Source organism: Prionailurus viverrinus, chromosome B3 (genome assembly GCF_022837055.1).
Source record: "Prionailurus viverrinus isolate Anna chromosome B3, UM_Priviv_1.0, whole genome shotgun sequence".
Classification (NCBI taxonomy): domain Eukaryota; kingdom Metazoa; phylum Chordata; class Mammalia; order Carnivora; family Felidae; genus Prionailurus; species Prionailurus viverrinus.
In genome coordinates, this window is record NC_062566.1 from 42,091,992 (window position 1) to 42,109,696 (window position 17,705).

The 17,705-nt window shown below is 42.1% G+C and overlaps 1 long non-coding RNA gene across 1 annotated transcript; it reads left to right on the top strand.

Annotated features, from left to right (window-relative positions):
- The first annotated feature begins 909 nt into the window (after positions 1–909).
- Positions 910–6,946, top strand: LOC125168450 (uncharacterized). The gene is made up of 2 exons (XR_007153142.1): positions 910–1,029; positions 6,794–6,946. It is a non-coding gene; the product is annotated as an uncharacterized LOC125168450 (long non-coding RNA).
- Positions 6,947–17,705: the final 10,759 nt, after the last annotated feature.

Consider the following 17,705-nt stretch of genomic DNA (forward strand, 5'->3'; position numbering starts at 1 on the left):
AGGCTTTTGCTCTATTATTCCTTCTTGTAAAAATTTCCCCCTTATTTATTCAACCTCACTTTCTTCACTGTCTCCATCCTCTTACCCCATGAACACAGGTGTACTCTATCTTAAAATTAAATAAACAAAGAGCCTGTCTTGGTTCTTGGACATTAACTACTGTGAGGATCTGCATTCCTTCACAGCTGCTATTCTGGAACTTGTTGCCTACACTCACTGTTTCTGCATTTCAACCTTCCATGTTTTTCTCAATACTTTCATGATGCTGAGAGATTATCTTTCTGAGAGCCACAGACCTGGTTGTAAGTGGGTATAAGGGAATGAGGCCCACTAAGTCATCAGTGATCTGTGACACCGAAGCAAAGAGGTTTGGTGCTTTAGACAAACTGTTTTCTCCCCCAATCTCAGTATAATGAAGATAACTTACTTGCCATGCCTGTTACCTAGGACAGAAGGTAATAAACGGGAAAGCATGTGGAAGGAATATAAGCCAAAGTTTGTTTTTTATAAAGCTCTCCTTTCTCTCTTGCTTCTCACTAGCAAACACTTTGAAAATGGGATGGTTCATGGGGAGCCTGGGTGGCTCAGTCGGTTAAGCATCCAACTTTGGCTCAGGGCATGATCTCATGGTCCATGAGTTTGAGCCCTGTGTTGGGCTCTGTGTTGATAGCACGGGAGCCTGGAGCCTGCTTCAGATTCTGTGTCTTCCTTTCTTTCTGTCTCTCTCTCTCTCTCTCAAAAAATAAACAAAAAAAAAAAAAAAAAAAAAAGAAAAGAAAAGAAAAGAAAATGGGATGGTTCAATCTTGAAACAGACAACCAATGGGGGTTGTGGAATATTCCAAAACAAAGTATGGAATCTTCAACTGCGGTGAGGCATTGTTGCCTGGAGGCAGCAGAATCAGCTGGATGACCTTTTGAGGTCCCTTCTAACATGCAGCCCCTCTGAACCCCAAGGAACAAGGACTGGGGAACAGTGTGAAGGAAATGTTGTTCGCACCTGTCCAGTCTGGGGCCCAACTGGTAAAAGGTGAGAACACACTGGAGAAGTCAGGAAATGGCTTGAAGTTTTCTTATTTTCCATCCGTTTTGGATCCTGACTCCATGTGTCGGGGGTGCAGGAGCTCAGATTTCATAAACAGGGTCTGTGGAGGCAGGAAGCTCACGCCGTGTGAGCTGTTTGCTTCCCTCGCTTGCCCACGTCTTACAATTCTCTTTCCTCCTTTCCCTTTCTGGTTTCTCACCCCCTTGCCTCTGGCACTGTAAAATCTTGGCAGGCCCTGGAGCCAGATTTATTTGGGTTGAATAAACAGTTAAATGAGGTTTTATTTTCTTGTTTCTGCCCTGAATTGGAGGAAGGGGAGTTACAATGCTAAGCTGGCCTCTTGGGAAGCCATTACATAATTCTGCTATTCCTCCAGGAAGATCTCTTATAAATAACCCTTATTTACAATAAATCATCAAGATGTTGAGGAAAATCAGGTCATTTCATACAAGAAAGGTGAGCAAATTGAAGGAAATGAGCCAGAGGCCCACATTTGGAAAAGGACACCTCTCTGCATTTGTCCAGCCAGTTCTTTTGAGCAGCCGCCCTGGGCTACTCCTTTGTCCTTTTCCTAAACAGAAAAGCTGCCCTTGAAAAGGGTCACTTTGACATGATTGATCGTGGAAGCTAAGGGGTGTCTCATAATTTATTTCTTTTAAAAATGCTCATCAAAGAAGTGACTTAGTTGGTGGCTGTAAGTAAAAACTTGTTTATTAATCATATTTTGCTCTTTTTAATCACAATTAAAATAACTTTAGAATCAACAATATTTGTTTATTAATCAAAGACTCCAAGGGTTTGGATACATTCAGGGAAGATTCCATCCAGTCATTACCACCCATTCACTAGGACACCAGAGACTCTTATGCGTATAAGGAGCGTGGGTGGTTTTGTTTCTCTTTGTACATTTCTGTACCAATGATATAGTGAAAGTGATGAAGATAAAAAAGGTGGTGCGTGTGTGTGTGTGTGTGTGCATGTGCTCATGCATGTTTATGAGTATGGATGTCCCAGGTAATTTCATTAAAAAATTTTTACATTGAACTATGTAATTGACATACAGTAGTCAATTAGTTTTACGTATACAACATAGTGACTCAACATTTGTGTACATTGCAAAGTCCCAGGTAGTTTCATTTAAAAATTTTCTTATTGGGGCCCTTGGGTGGCTCAGTCGGTTAAGTGTCTGACTTCAGCTCAGGTCATGATCTCACAGTTCATGGGTTTGAGCTCCGCATCTAGCTTTGTGTTGACAACTCAGAGCCTGGAGCCTGCTTCGGATTCTGTGTGTGTCTCTCTGTCTGCCCCTTCCCTGCTCACGCTGTCTTTCTCTTTCTCAAAAATAAATAAACATTTAAAAAAATTTAATAAAAAATTTCTTACTGAACTATATAGTTGACATACATTATTTAATTAGTTTTATGTATTCAACATAGTGACTTGACATTTGTGTACATTGCAAAGTGATCACCACAGTTAAGTCTAGTTATCATCTGTCACCACCAGATAGTTTCATTGACAAGGTGACTTACCCACTGTCCAAAAGAACAATTCTAAAAACACAGCAGGATCATAGATGTGATATCACACAAAATAATGGATAACACAAAATAATCCATTTCTCTTTCCACCATCATCCATACTCCTTCAGGCTTCATCTGATGATAGGATACCATCCAACAAAGAGTATATCCAAGTAAGATACACACACACACACACACACACACACACACACACACCTCCTACATAGACATTTTTCAAAAGGAAAAATCTCTCCACAATTCTTGCCAGCGTCTAACAACCCACACTGCCCTGAGGGTTTTCAGCAGAGCTAGTCTGATCTAAAGTTCACTTGTAGCAGTTCTGTTTTCAGGGGAGAAGCCAAGTGGCTGTTTTCCAAATATTTATATTGCATTAGATAATGGACAAGAGAATGCCTAAGGGCCACGGTGAAGAATCTTGAGCCATTAGAAAGTCTAATTTCTGGTGAAGAAGCCGACGTATAAGAATGAAGGTAGCTCGGTTAAGCTCTTCCCAACCAGTGGAGGAAGTGGACAGGCCAAAGCTGAAGTTCTAGTTTGAGTTCTACAGACTAATGTGCTATCAAGTCCCTTGGTCTACATTTCCTCAACAGCAAAAATAAAACAATAAAAGAAAAAAGAAAGAGAGAAGAAGAGGCTAGACTTGACTGTCTTTAAAAATCCCTCCTCTTCCAATGTTCTGGGGTTCCAGAAAATATTCAAGGCCTGGAGACCTTGTCATTTTGTGTGGAAGAAACAATGGAGGCAATCAACTGCTGGTCTGTGAGATCAAATCTTTATGTCTTGTGAGAGCATTTTAAGAGTTGCCTCATCTGCTTGGCTAAGGAAAGCGACAAATGGCATCCTCCTCCACCCTCCTACTCCAGTGTTAGTCCCATCCGTCCCAAGAGGATCCTGCAGAAACCCCTATTAATGTCTCCTCGATTGTGGCCAATAATAATGATGGTAATGATAATGATAATGTAATTATCCTGGTTTATTGATGTCAAGTGCATGTTGATTACAAATGGAACAGGAAGTATTTACTTGCCTCCTGCTTCTCCAGGCTGGTTGTGAAATCAGAGCTGGGCTTTGGAGCAGGCATGAAGCCTGCACCTTTCATAATTGTAATGGGATCCAGATGTGGCTCAGTCCCACGAAGGCAAGTGATGAAAGCAGTAAATGGGTCCCATGCACATATGCTCTGCCCAGGTGGGGTCCACTTCCAGCTCCCTCTCTGTGAGCCAATATTGTTCTGCCTTTCCTCCAATTAACTCTGATGATGGAAAAAAGATTAAAATGCATCCCCTGCGGTGGCTTGCACATAGTAGGTGCTTGATCACATTTATTCACTTATGTTCCAGTGATGGCAGGGCATCTCAAGGAAAGTGGTCTGAAAGCCTGTGTACATGTGCTGGTCTTAGGGTGATTTGGGGTGAGATGGACATTTCTGGATATCAGAATGGATTAGTGGGAGACCAGCACCACAGTGAAGGAAGAGCCTTGCAAAGGAACCACAGCCGAATGCTAAGAACTGAGCCCCAGGGATGGTGAAAAGGGCAGAAGCCAAGTGTGAAGAGCTGGGAAGTCAAAGGGCACAGCATCTTGGAAGCTGGGAGGTGGGAGTGTCAGGGAGGGAAGGGTGTCTCTCTTGCTTTTGGAAGCCCTGAAGCTCTCACTGTCCCATTACATTCATTTCCCTGTTGGAAGGCAGTGGGCAAGGCTTTCCTTCTTTCCCTCTTTTATTTTCCCGTGTATTCACCATCCTGTCTCTCTACCTACCTCCACCCAAATTTTGAAGTGTATTTCTGTGATATCAAGTTCATTGTTTAAAAACATTTCTGTTTCCTCAGCTGAATATAATAAGAAAAAGTTGTGATTTGACATGGTTTATGGGCAGGCAGGTCTTCATTAAGTTTTTAGGAATATCCACCTTTCACAAAAATGGGGATGAGTAGGAATTCTTTTTTTTTTTAATGTTTATTTATTTTTGACAGAGAGAGAGAGAGACACAGAGTATGAGCGGGGGAGGGGCAGAGAGAGGGAGACAGAATCCGAAGCAGGCTCCAGGCTCTGAGCCATCAACACAGAGCGACACAGGGCTTGAACTCACAGACTGTGAGATAACGACCTGAGCTGAAGTTGGACACTCAACCGACTAAGCCACCCAGGCGCCCCACTAGTAGGAATTCTTAACACAAAACACTCCTAGAGAGAAATTAACAAAAAATTAATTATTTTTTTAAACCAAAAAGAACACTTTCAGAGAGTCTCTTTACTTATCATAGAGATCCAGTTGCCAAATAATTTAACATAGAAGTGGCTTAATTTGAAAACCACACTATGTTGTAATCTGAGTTAAAAAAATATTTGTGATTTTCAGTTTTGCTCTAGTGTTCTAGAGCAATTTAACATTCTATTCGTAAATTGTAGGTTTAAAAAAGAAATTCCATGTTGGGAGTACCTGTCTGGCTCTTTTGGTTAAATGTCCGACTCTTGGTCTCTGCTCAGGTCATGATCTCATGGTTCGTGAGTTCAAGTCTCACATCAAGCTCCATGCTGACAGTGTGGAGCCTGCTTGGGATCCTATCTCTCCCTCTCTCTCCTCCCCTCCCCTGCTCGCACTCTCTCTCTTTCTCAAAATAATAATTAAAACTTTTAAAAAAATTCAATTCTGGAGGTTTATTGCAATATTTAGATTATCATCAGGAAATTCCATGATTCATAGGATTGACTATTTGAACTGAAGCTGATTTGATCAAGAGGCAAATTTTTTATTTTATTTTATTTTTTTAATGTTTATTCATTTTTGAGAGACAGAGAGAGAGTGCAAGCGGGGGAGGAGCAGAGAGAGAGGAAGACACAGAATCTGAAACAGGCTCCAGGCTCCCAGCTGTCAGCACAGAGCCCGACACGGGGCTTGAACCCACAGACTGCGAGATCATGACCTGAGCTGAAGTTGGCCACTTAACTAACTGAGCCACCCAGACGCCCCAAATTTTTAATTAAAAAATGTTTTTTCCTAATATACAAATACACATGTTTATTAATACAGAATTTAGAAAATGCAGATAAATCAAAACAGAAAAATAAAAATGAATCCCATCCTTCATAAATTATTCATTCAAGTGCATTTATTAATATTTAGTTAATATTGGAGATATTGGAGAATAGAAAGGAGCACTAAGGGGCCCACCCTCAGGACGAGAGGCATAAATGGGGATGTCCTAGGCAAACCAGCACATATGGTCACCCTATTTATCAAACACCTACTGTGCCCCAAAATTGTTAGTGCCGTGAAGACAGCAGTAATCAGAGCCTATATTCTAGTGTTAGCATTGGGTATATATTCTTCTAGTCACATATATGGACATATTTTTGTCCCTTTATATAAAAACATTGTGTGTTTCACCATTTTAATGAAAATCTTTTAAAGGGTACAGTGCATGCTCCTGACTTCTTCCACAGAGGATCCTCAACGTCGTTTTGCATTTTCTAAGGAGGCAATGCTAGAAAGAGTAGCACACCAACCCAGGCTCCTGTGTCTTGTACCAACCATGAGGCTTTGTCCTGCTAATTCCTCTTCTTTAGTCTCAGCTTCTTCATTTGCAAAATTTGAGCAGAATTTGGACATATAGTCTGCTCAGGTGGGGTCGTCTTTTGGCTCTCTTTCTGTGAGCCAAACCTGTCCTGCATTCTTCCAGTTAACTCTGATGATGGAAAAGGGATAAAATGCGTCACCCAACACCAAGACATCTTTAAAATCTGTGACTCTATAGTTTTGTGATCTCTTCTAACAATATGGGCCAGATTTGGATAAGCGGGGATAAATTCTCTGACTTTTCCAACAAAAATAAGAAAGAAAACATTTCTCCATTAAGATGTACTTTATAATGTGATGAATATAATGATTGTATGATGGATATGTTAATTAGCATCTATGTATGTTATTGTTCCATCAAGATGCTTTATTTTGCAAAATGGCTCTCAAATACTTGCCAGGAAGTATTTCTTACATTATTCAGGAGGATAACTTTGTAGGTAAGATGATCAAGCGTAGCAGATGATGCCAGCGCCTGAGCTCTGAGGACAGACAACACTGTTGTCAACAGTAAACATGAGATGTTTCTCTGCTTTGGGGAGTATTGAAGAAACTCAGTATTGTCTTTGCTTATGGTGTTATCATAAAGATGCTGACAAACATATTCTTTTCTTCTGAGTCTTTGCAGAGGGAGAGTGAAATTCCACGTTCCATCCGCTTGCCCATGGCTTTCGCCTATTATTCCCATGTTGGCAAAAATGAAGAGACTCCTATTCCATATGATTTGGCAGATTGTAACATGAAAAGTGTTTTGAAATAAATTCAATGAGCAAATCTACAATTATTTACCAGCAAACTTTTCCTTTAAATTTAATGAGATGTAATTTTATAATGTCTATATATTTTGTAGCACTAGATTCAGTTAATTCTTAACCTGTAAAGGACAACCAGAATAACTATATGCATGCTTTGCAATAATCCTCAAATTAGCATATCCAGTCATAAGAGAAAATAAATGATTTTTTTCTTAATTTTTTTAATGTTTATTTTTGAGAGAGAGAGAGAGAGAGAGAGAGAGAGGGAGAGGGAGAGAGAGATACAGAATGCAAGCCAGGGAGGGGCAGAGAGAGAGGGAGAAAGAATCTGAAGCAGGCTCCAGGCTCTGAGCCATCAGCACAGAGCCCGACATGGGGCTTGAACTCAGGAACCATGAGATCATGACCTGAGCTGAAGACGGACACTCAGACAGCTGAGCCACCCAGGCGCCCCTAATGATTTCTTTTAGAACTATTTTAACTACCCATTAAAAAAAAATTACTATAATTTAACCTGGTTCTCAGCCTGTTATGTAATGTGTTAATCAGGAGTCTATGTCTAGTCTGCCATTCGTGTGTGAAAGTCCTGTAATTCTCCAGTGAATGGCTGAGTGTCAGTCCTGACGGGACTGGCAGGAAACTGGAGGAAGGAAATGGGGAACCAGGGTGTGCAGGCACCCCAGAATGGGCAGAAATGTGGGCCTGGTGGCCTGAGATCTTCTGATTTATAAAGATAAGCCAGAAGCAGAAGTTACAATGAAACCTTTTTGATGTTAGCTAATTTTTAACGCATTGTACAATTTCTCCGCCCAAAATCTGTGGGCCAGAATCAGCCAGTGGGCTGCTAGGTGATGACAGCTCTTCCTTAGATGCCCAGCAATGTGAGGAGCCAGACTGGTGGAGATCAAGAGAAATGAAACAGTGGTAGTACTGGCTGTGTAGGAGGGACCTAAGGCTTACTTGATGGTGCCAAAAGAACGGGGGTCTAAAGGCAGGAGCATAGTCGCGGTTGCCCTGGACTTAGGATTTAAAGACAAGGACTGAACATGGTAAAGGAAGAAGGGAGTCTGTTTCCTGAGATAGTTTATACACGGGCGTGAAGGTCTGCCAGTGCAGGAGGGGGCACCCCTCCTCTGGCTATAGCTTCGTTCAACGCAGCAGTGTGTAACAAAGGCAGCATTTGGCCTTGCTTGGGTCAAGGGTCAGTGGAGAGAGATGACTGATGAATGAGAAGCCTGTGGGGCTGATGGACTCTGGCACCAGTCTGAGGAGAAGTCTAGAACCAGCTCAGAAAGACCTGGGGGTGGAGCGGTAGGAGGTGGGAGTGGAGGTGTTGCTGAGAAAGTGGGAAATAATTACCAAGAGACCATTATAATCATTTTGGAAGCTTCTGGGTTTCTTCATGCTTATTATTCCTTTTACCACCCCTGTTGGTGTTCTTGTGATGGTTAGTGGGAAAACCCTGAAAAGGAAGCAAGAGAGCGTGTGTGCTTATTTGGAGGGCCAGAGAAAAGAAGCTGGGAAGTATGAGGACTCTAGGAAAATTTTCCATTGGGATTAGGAAGTGGCTCCATGGAAGGAGAGGAAAGCAGGCCGAGTTTCTGGAGATTTGAGAAATTTGGGAGAGGAAAGGGTTGCCTGAAATACCAAGCCAGGAAGAAGAGCTGAGCCCAGCACTGTGCTGTTTGAAGGCTGGGACTGTGCTTCCCTCCCATCTCATGCTGCCAGGCTCCATATGGGATGCCTAGTTTTGACTGAATTTCAGACAGACCCCCAAAATCTTAGTATAAGTATGTTCCATGTGATATCTGGCATGTACTAAGAAATTATTTGCTATTGGGGCGCCTGGCTGGCTTGGTCAGTAGAGCGTGTGACTCTTGATCTCAGGGTCATGTATTCAAGCCCCACGTTGGGCATGGACCCTGCTTTAAAAACATTTTTTAAAAGAAAGTACTCATTTTTTATCAAACTTAAAGCTAAGTGAGTGTCTTATATTTTCATTTGCTACATGTGGCAACCTTGCTTCTGTTTTTTTTTTTTAATTAAAAAAATTTTTTTTACATTTATTTATTTTTGAGAGACAGAGAGAGACAGAGCACAAGCAGGGGAGGGGCAGAGAGAGAAGGAGCCACAGAATCCGAAGCAAGCTCCAGCCTCTGAGCTGTCAGCACAGAGCCTGACGCGGGGCTCGAACTCAGGAACTGTGAGATCATGACCTGAGCCGAAGTCAGACACTCAATCGACTGAGCCACCCAGGCGCCCCACTTCTGTTTTTTAACTAGCCCTCCAACTCCACTGCACCGCAGTGTGATCAGGGGCTATGGGAGCCCCCCATCCAGGACAGAAGGCTGACTTGGAAAGCAGCCTGCTGAATTTGAAATGAACTCCCTAACAAAGGGCTACAGACCCAGGGACAGAATCCCCACCTGGGCAAAATGGACACTGAAGTCAGACACTCATTGCTCCGCTTCCTACCAGCTTTGTGAATCTCGGCCAATTATGTGATACCTCTGACTCTCGGTTTTTTCATTTGTAAAATGGAGAAAATTATGCTTCTCACTGGTGTTTTGCAAATATTAAGTGAGATGAGGAAGTAACATTCCTAAAGTGTCCAGATAAAATGCATGATAATATGGTAGGGGTAGTTCTCATTAGTCTGTTCATGGGGTATACTTTTTTGTAAATCACATTCCCGTTAGTAAGGCCTTATCAAGGAAAAACCAGTGCCAGTGCCCTCCACCAGACTTTCCCAAAGGGTGCTGTAGGCTAATTTTGTTCCCTTGGAAGTTTCTAGAAACTTGGCAGATGTAGAGAGGATGGGATAAGCTCATACTCCTCTTCTCAAAAAGTACTGTAATGCAGCGTCTCCTTGTCCATCCCCTGGTTATTGGTCTGGAACAGAGCCAGCAAATACCCTATCTTCATTCCAGGTAGTGAGGGAGAGACTCGGGCCATCACTGTGTCTTATAGTTATAACAAACCAAAGCAGACACACTCACAGTTAAATCTAACACTGAGCTGGGAGGGCAGGTAGCCTTCTTCCTCCCAACATTCCTCTAATAAACTCAGATTCCCCAAAATTAAGTGCATTGCCAAGGAATTTCAAGGCACACAAAGGTGAAGCTCGGAATTTGCAAAGAAGAAATTACTTTTAGCTTGTTTTCCTAAAAAAAAAAAAAAAAAAAAAAAGATTTTTGCTTGAATCTTTTCATCTCTGTCTGGACCACTGTGTTACAAAAATACAAAATTGTCAGGATTTCAACTATATTTCTTTGGGTCAGATTTTAGTAGGAAGAAAGAGGTATGTTTGGAGCCAGAGGGCAGTCAGCTACAGGCAGGGTGACAGGAGCCATCTAAGATGCTTAGATCTTAGATGCTAAGACTCTAGTTTCATGTTCCATCCACAGCACATGAAGGAAATCCAGCTGATAGAGCCTTTTCTCCCTTTCCCATGCATAAGGAGTTTCCAGAGTGATTATCAAAAATGCAGAAGCAGCAGAATTTGGATAATACTGATACAGTCTTTCTCTCTAGAAGGCCATGTTGCAGAATAGTAAATGTTGCAGAAGGGGTCATACCAGGCCTATTCTTGACTTTGCTCCATGAGACCTTGAGCAAACTGATTTCTCAGAATTTCTCATCTCTCGTCTATAAAACAAAGACTAAAATAATCTCCATTCAACCTGCCATAGTGATTATGGTGAGGGTCAAATGAGTTAATGTATGTGAAATGTTGATGTGCCCTAGAAATATACCCTCAACCCTCTCTTCCTTGATCTGTAGTTCCTGCATGTCAGCTGTCACCAATACAGTGATGGAATGCTGAATGGATCATTGATTGTATTTCCCACTAATAGGACTGTCTTCTTGGATTTTCCAAAGTTCTCTTATGGCCGACAAATTGAAAACTGAACCCATTACATCATCACCCACACACCTACCCAAACCTGCTTCACATGCCTGTGATGGATCCAGTTTCAGTTTAATGGATGGGTCTTGAAAAGACCTGGTGCCCACTCAGCTGCTGGATGCCTTTCTCACAACAGACTTCTCCAGTCTCCCCAGAAGGAACCTGGGCAATCATTACCTTGAAGATACCCAGATCCTGTAAAAGTAATGCTTGGACTTGGAAGGTGGAATTAAAATTTTTGCCTCTTGTTTCATAAAAGATAAGGGTTCTGGATTTGAGGAAAACCAATTAAAAACTGACAGGCCACTGGTCGGGCAAGATGGCGGCTTAGGAGGACGCTGGGCTCACCGCACGTCCTGCTGATCACTTAGATTCCATCTACATCTGCCTAAATAACCCAGAAAACCGCCAGAGGATTAGCAGAACGGAGTCGCCGGAGCCAAACGCAGACGAGAGGCCCACGGAAGAGGGTAGGAAGGGCGGCGAGGCGGTGCGCGCTCCACGGACTGGCGGGAGGGAGCCGGGGCGGAGGGGCGGCTCGCCGGCCAAGCACAGCCACCGAGTCTGGCTTGCAAAAGCGGAGGGGCCTGACGGACTGTGTTCCCACAACAAGCGCGACTTAGCGTCTGGGAGGTCATAAGTTAACAGCTCTGCTCGGAAAGCAGGAAGGCTGGAGGACAAAGGGAGGGAGAGCTGCTGAGCCCCCTGACAACAGAGCTCAGTTTGGTGGGGAACAAAGGCGCTCGCCAGCGCCATCTCCCCCGCCCATCCCCCAGCCGAAATCCCAAAGAGAACCTGTTCCTGCCGGGGAACTTGCTCGCTCCGCGCAAACACCCAACTCTGCGCTTCGGCGGAGCCAAACCTCCGGCAGCGGATCTGACTCCCTCCCGCTGCCACAGGGCCCCTCCTGAAGTGGATCACCTAAGGAGAAGCGATCTAAGCCTGCCCCTCCTGCCCCCGAGCACCTTGCCTACCCACCCCAGCTAATACGCCAGATCCCCAGCATCACAAGCCTGGCAGGGTGCAAGTAGCCCAGACGAGCCACACCACCCCACAGTGAATCCCGCCCCTAGGAGAGGGGAAGAGAAGGCACACACCAGTCTCACCGTGGCCCCAGCGGTGGGCTGGGGACAGACATCAGGTCTGACTGCGGCCCCGCCCACCAACTCCAGTTATACACTACAGCACAGGGGAAGTGCCCTGCAGGTCCGCACCACTCCAGGGACTATCCAAAATGACCAAGCGGAAGAACTCCCCTCAGAAGAATCTCCAGGAAATAACAACAGCTAATGAGCTGATCAAAAAGGATTTAAATAATATAACAGAAAGTGAATTTAGAATAATAGTCATAAAATTAATCGCTGGGCTTGAAAACAGTATACAGGACAGCAGAGAATCTCTTGCTACAGAGATCAAGGGACTAAGGAACAGTCACGAGGAGCTGAAAAACGCTTTAAACGAAATGCATAACAAAATGGAAACCACCACAGCTCGGCTTGAAGAGGCAGAGGAGAGAATAGGTGAACTAGAAGATAAAGTTATGGAAAAAGAGGAAGCTGAGAAAAAGAGAGATAAAAAAATCCAGGAGTATGAGGGGAAAATTAGAGAATTAAGTGATACACTAAAAAGAAATAATATACGCATAATTGGTATCCCAGAGGAGGAAGAGAGAGGGAAAGGTGCTGAAGGGGTACTTGAAGAAATAATAGCTGAGAACTTCCCTGAACTGGGGAAGGAAAAAGGCATTGAAATCCAAGAGGCACAGAGAACTCCCTTCAGACGTAACTTGAATCGATCTTCTGCACGACATATCATAGTGAAACTGGCAAAATACAAGGATAAAGAGAAAATTCTGAAAGCAGCAAGGGGTAAACGTGCCCTCACATATAAAGGGAGACCTATAAGACTCGTGACTGATCTCTCTTTTGAAACTTGGCAGGCCAGAAAGAATTGGCACGAGATTTTCAGGGTGCTAGACAGAAAAAATATGCAGCCGAGAATCCTTTATCCAGCAAGTCTGTCATTTAGAATAGAAGGAGAGATAAAGGTCTTCCCAAACAAACAAAAACTGAAGGAATTTGTCACCACTAAACCAGCCCTACAAGAGATCCTAAGGGGGACCCTGTGAGACAAAGTCCCAGAGACATCACTACAAGCATAAAACATACAGACATCACAATGACTCTAAACCCGTATCTTTCTATAATAACACTGAATGTAAATGGATTAAATGCGCCAACCAAAAGACATAGGGTATCAGAATGGATAAAAAAACAAGACCCATCTATTTGCTGTCTACAAGAGACTCATTTTAGACCTGAGGACACCTTTAGATTGAGAGTGAGGGGATGGAGAACTATTTATCATGCGACTGGAAACCAAAAGAAAGCTGGAGTAGCCATACTTATATCAGACAAACTAGACTTTAAATTAAAGGCTGTAACAAGAGATGAAGAAGGACATTATATAATAGTTACAGGGTCTATCCATCAGGAAGAGCTAACAATTATAAATGTCTATGCACCGAATACCGGAGCCCCCAAATATATAAAACAATTACTCATAAACATAAGCAACCTTATTGATAAGAATGTGGTAATTGCAGGGGACTTTAATACACCACTTACAGAAATGGATAGATCATCTAGACACACGGTCAATAAAGAAACAAGGGCCCTGAATGAGACATTGGATCAGATGGACTTGACAGATATATTTAGAACTCTGCATCCCAAAGCAACAGAATATACTTTCTTCTCGAGTGCACATGGAACATTCTCCAAGATAGATCATATACTGGGTCACAAAACAGCCCTTCATAAGTTTACAAGAATTGAAATTATACCATGCTTACTTTCAGACCACAATGCTATGAAGCTTGAAATCAACCACAGAAAAAAGTCTGGAAAACCTCCAAAAGCATGGAGGTTAAAGAACACCCTACTAACGAATGAGTGGGTCAACCAGGCAATTAGAGAAGAAATTAAAAAATATATGGAAACAAATGAAAATGAAAATACAACAATCCAAACGCTTTGGGACGCAGCAAAGGCAGTCCTGAGAGGAAAATACATTGCAATCCAGGCCTATCTCAAGAAACAAGAAAAATCCCAAATACAAAATCTAACAGCACACCTAAAGGAACTAGAAGCAGAACAGCAAAGGCAGCCTAAGCCCAGCAGAAGAAGAGAAATAATAAAGATCAGGGCAGAAATAAACAATATAGAAACTAAAAAAACTGTAGAGCAGATCAACGAAACCAAGAGTTGGTTTTTTGAAAAAATAAACAAAATTGACAAACCTCTAGCCAGGCTTCTCAAAAAGAAAAGGGAGATGACCCAAATAGATAAAATCATGAATGAAAATGGAATGATTACAACCAATCCCTCAGAGATACAAACAATTATCAGGGAATACTATGAAAAATTATATGCCAACAAACTGGACAACCTGGAAGAAATGGACAAATTCCTGAACAACCACACTCTTCCAAAACTCAATCAGGAGGAAATAGAAAGCTTGAACAGACCCATAACCAGCGAAGAAATTGAATCGGTTATCAAAAATCTCCCAACAAATAAGAGTCCAGGACCAGATGGCTTCCCAGGGGAGTTCTACCAGACGTTTAAAGCAGAGATAATACCTATCCTTCTCAAGCTATTCCAAGAAATAGAAAGGGAAGGAAAACTTCCAGACTCATTCTATGAAGCCAGTATTACTTTGATTCCTAAACCAGACAGAGACCCAGTAAAAAAAGAGAACTACAGGCCAATATCCCTGATGAATATGGATGCAAAAATTCTCAATAAGGTACTAGCAAATCGAATTCAACGGCATATAAAAAGAATTATTCACCATGATCAAGTGGGATTCATTCCTGGGATGCAGGGCTGGTTCAACATTCGCAAATCAATCAATGTGATACATCACATTAACAAAAAAAAAGAGAAGAACCATATGATCCTGTCAATCGATGCAGAAAAGGCCTTCGACAAAATCCAGCACCCTTTCTTAATAAAAACCCTTGAGAAAGTCGGGATAGAAGGAACATACTTAAAGATCATAAAAGCCATTTATGAAAAGCCCACAGCTAACATCATCCTCAACGGGGAAAAACTGAGAGCTTTTTCCCTGAGATCAGGAACACGACAAGGATGCCCACTCTCACCGCTGCTGTTTAACATAGTGCTGGAAGTTCTAGCATCAGCAATCAGACAACAAAAGGAAATCAAAGGCATCAAAATTGGCAAAGATGAAGTCAAGCTTTCGCTTTTTGCAGATGACATGATATTATACATGGAAAATCCGATAGACTCCACCAAAAGTCTGCTAGAACTGATACAGGAATTCAGCAAAGTTGCAGGATACAAAATCAATGTACAGAAATCAGTTGCATTCTTATACACTAACAATGAAGCAACAGAAAGACAAATAAAGAAACTGATCCCATTCACAATTGCACCAAGAAGCATAAAATACCTAGGAATAAATCTAACCAAAGATGTAAAGGATCTGTATGCTGAAAATTATAGAAAGCTTATGAAGGAAATTGAAGAAGATTTAAAGAAATGGAAAGACATTCCCTGCTCATGGATTGGAAAAATAAATATTGTCAAAATGTCAATACTACCCAAAGCTATCTACACATTCAATGCAATCCCAATCAAAATTGCACCAGCATTCTTCTTGAAACTAGAACAAGCAATCCTAAAATTCATATGGAACCACAAAAGGCCCCGAATAGCCAAAGGAATTTTGAAGAAGAAGACCAAAGCAGGAGGCATCACAATCCCAGACTTTAGCCTCTACTACAAAGCTGTCATCATCAAGACAGCATGGTATTGGCACCAAAACAGACACATAGACCAATGGAATAGAATAGAAACCCCAGAACTAGACCCACAAACGTATGGCCAACTCATCTTTGACAAAGCAGGAAAGAACATCCAATGGAAAAAAGACAGCCTCTTTAACAAATGGTGCTGGGAGAACTGGACAGCAACATGCAGAAGGTTGAAACTAGACCACTTTCTCACACCATTCACAAAAATAAACTCAAAATGGATAAAGGACCTAAATGTGAGACAGGAAACCATCAAAACCTTAGAGGAGAAAGCAGGAAAAGACCTCTCTGACCTCAGCCGTAGCAATCTCTTACTGGACACATCCCCAAAGGCAAGGGAATTAAAAGCAAAAGTGAATTACTGGGACCTTATGAAGATAAAAAGCTTCTGCACAGCCAAGGAAACAACCAACAAAACTAAAAGGCAACCAACGGAATGGGAAAAGATATTCGCAAATGACATATCGGACAAAGGGCTAGTATCCAAAATCTATAAAGAGCTCACCAAACTCCACACCCGAAAAACAAATAACCCAGTGAAGAAATGGGCAGAAAACATGAATAGACACTTCTCTAAAGAAGACATCCGGATGGCCAACAGGCACATGAAAAGATGTTCAGCGTCGCTCCTTATCAGGGAAATACAAATCAAAACCACACTCAGGTATCACCTCACGCCAGTCAGAGTGGCCAAAATGAACAAATCCGGAGACTATAGATGCTGGAGAGGATGTGGAGAAACGGGAACCCTCTTGCACTGTTGGTGGGAATGCAAATTGGTGCAGCCGCTCTGGAAAGCAGTGTGGAGGTTCCTCAGAAAATTAAAAATAGACCTACCCTATGACCCAGCAATAGCACTGCTAGGAATTTATCCAAGGGATACAGGAGCGCTGATGCATAGGGCCACGTGTACCCCAATGTTCATAGCAGCACTCTCAACAATAGCCAAATTATGGAAAGAGCCTAAATGTCCATCAACTGATGAATGGATAAAGAAATTGTGGTTTATATACACAATGGAATATTACGTGGCAATGAGAAAAAATGAAATATGGCCTTTCGTAGCAACGTGGATGGAACTGGAGAGTGTGATGCTAAGTGAAATAAGCCATACAGAGAAAGACAGATACCATATGGTTTCACTCTTATGTGGATCCTGAGAAACTTCACAGGAACCCATGGGGGAGGGGAAGGAAAAAAAAAAAAAAAAGAGGTTAGAATGGGAGAGAGCCAAAGCATAAGAGACTTAAAAACTGAGAACAAACTGAGGGTTGATGGGGGGTGGGAGGGAGGAGAGGGTGGGTGATGGGTATTGAGGAGGGCACCTTTTGGGATGAGCACTGGGTGTTGTATGGAAACCAATTTGTCAATAAATTTCATAAAAAAAAAAAAAAAAAAAAAAGAAATAAACTAATTAGCTGGTAGCAAAAAAAAAAAAAAAAAAAAAAAAAAAAAAAAAAAACTGACAGGCCGATCAAAACTATGTGGGTTGTCCTACTCTACTATCTTACAATTCCATGTGATAAGGGAGAAAGAACAGTGCTGAACATAGAAATCTCTTAGACATATGAGTTTGACTGTCTAACTGGGGTGAGCAGAGCCAGATAAAAAATCATGCCATTTCAGGAAAATAATGTAAGATGTTTGAGGCAGGAACTTTGCTTACTCCCCTACTGAATTTCCTGTACTTAAAGCCATGTCAAGAACACAGTAGGCAATCAGAAAATGTTTTTTGAATGAACAGAGAAGAGTAATGTGTTCAAAGAGGATCTCTAGGCCCATGAGCAATGGTGCAGACCTGATTTTCATGCATGCTGCACTCCATCCTGTGATCAGGGCTGGTGATATTCTCATGGGCTGCATAAATGTTGAATCCATTTTGAAAATTACTTTCAAACTCCTACATAAACTCTGATTTCTATGGTTGGACAGTATTCAAGGTTCAAATTCCCCCCCTGTAAGCCATATAATTTTCATTTCTTAATGTTTATTTTCTGTGTTTTAAGTAGTTAGTTCAAAAATAATGGTGACC